Source organism: Arachis duranensis, chromosome 2 (genome assembly GCF_000817695.3).
Source record: "Arachis duranensis cultivar V14167 chromosome 2, aradu.V14167.gnm2.J7QH, whole genome shotgun sequence".
Taxonomy (NCBI): Eukaryota; Viridiplantae; Streptophyta; class Magnoliopsida; order Fabales; family Fabaceae; genus Arachis; species Arachis duranensis.
This window is the reverse complement of record NC_029773.3, coordinates 30,697,834-30,699,374: the sequence shown is the minus strand read 5'-3', so window position 1 is coordinate 30,699,374 and position 1,541 is coordinate 30,697,834.

Here is a 1,541-nt window from a genome sequence, read left to right as displayed (position 1 = left end):
ATTCTGGTGGCAGTGGATTATGTATCCAAATGGGTGGAAGCTATTGCAACACCTACTAATGACACTACAACAGTGTTAAAATTCCTCCAGAAACACATCTTCAGTAGATTTGGTACCCCTAGAGTATTAATCAGTGATGGGGGCACTCATTTCTGCAATAAACAGCTTTACTCTGCTTTGGTTCGTTATGGAGTTAGCCACAGGGTAGCCACTCCATATCATCCACAGATAAATGGGCAAGCTGAAGTCTCTAACAGAGAACTTAAAAGAATCCTAAAACGGACTGTAATTAACCGTAGAAAGGATTGGGCAAGAAGCTTAGATGATGCTCTGTGGGCATACAGAACAGCATTCAAGACACCTATAGGAACTTCTCCATACCAGCTGGTGTATGGAAAAGCCTGTCACTTGCCAGTGGAACTGGAACACAAGGCCTATCTTTGAGCCAGGGCAGAAAGTTCTGCTATTTATTTCTAGGCTCAGATTATTCCCCGGAAAATTAAAATCCCGGTGGAGAGGACCATATGTGATTACAAGTGTGTCACCATATGGATATGTAGAGCTCCAGGATAATGATTCTAACAAAAAGTTGATTGTTAATGGACAGAGAGTCAAACATTATCTTGAAAGCGATTTTGAGCAAGAATGCTCAAAACTGAGACTTAATTAAAGCTCAGTAATAGTCCAGCTAACGACATTAAAGAAGCGCTTGCTGGGAGGCAACCCAGCCATTCACAAAATTTAATTTTATTTGTTTTTGTTAATTAATTGATTTTTACAGGTATATGTCAAAGTTTCTTCAAGGTAAAATAGCAATTGCTTGAATTCACAAAGTTACAAGGGAATTTGGAAGCTCACTGGCGTTAAAAAGCCAGTAAGAAATATTTTGGGCGTTGAACGCCCAAAAGAAGCACCTACTGGGCGTTCAACGCCAGTAAGGGTAGCCATCTGGGCGTTAAATGCCAGAAAGGAGCATCTTCTGGGCGTTGAACGCCAGAAAGAAGCACCTTTTGGGCGTTTAACGCCAGAATTACAGCATCCTGGGCGTTTAGAAAAACGCCCAGTGACAAAGGACTGCCTGGCGTTCAACGCCAGAAAGAAGCAACAGTTGGGCGTTGAACGCCCAGGAGAAGCAGCAATTGGGCGTTAAACGCCCAAAACATTCAGCATTTGGGCGTTTAACGCCAGGATGGTGGGGAGGAGGTAAAATTCGTTTTTTTTTGACAAATTTTCCAAATTTTTATGTTTCAAATCATGATTTCTTGCATAAACATGTTTCAAAATGTCCTCCTTCAAATCAAAAATAGCTTCATACATAAACATAAACCTTTTTCCAATCCAATCCAACTCTTTTTCCAATTTTTTTTAAAAAAACTTAATTATCTTTTAAAATCTTTTTCAAATTAAAAATTCAGATTTATTTTTAAATATCATCTTTTTTTATCCTTTTCTTATCATAATTATCTTTTATAAATCATATCTTTTATCTTATATCTTTTTCTTATTTTCGAAAACCCACCCCCTCCCTTTATATCCACTTT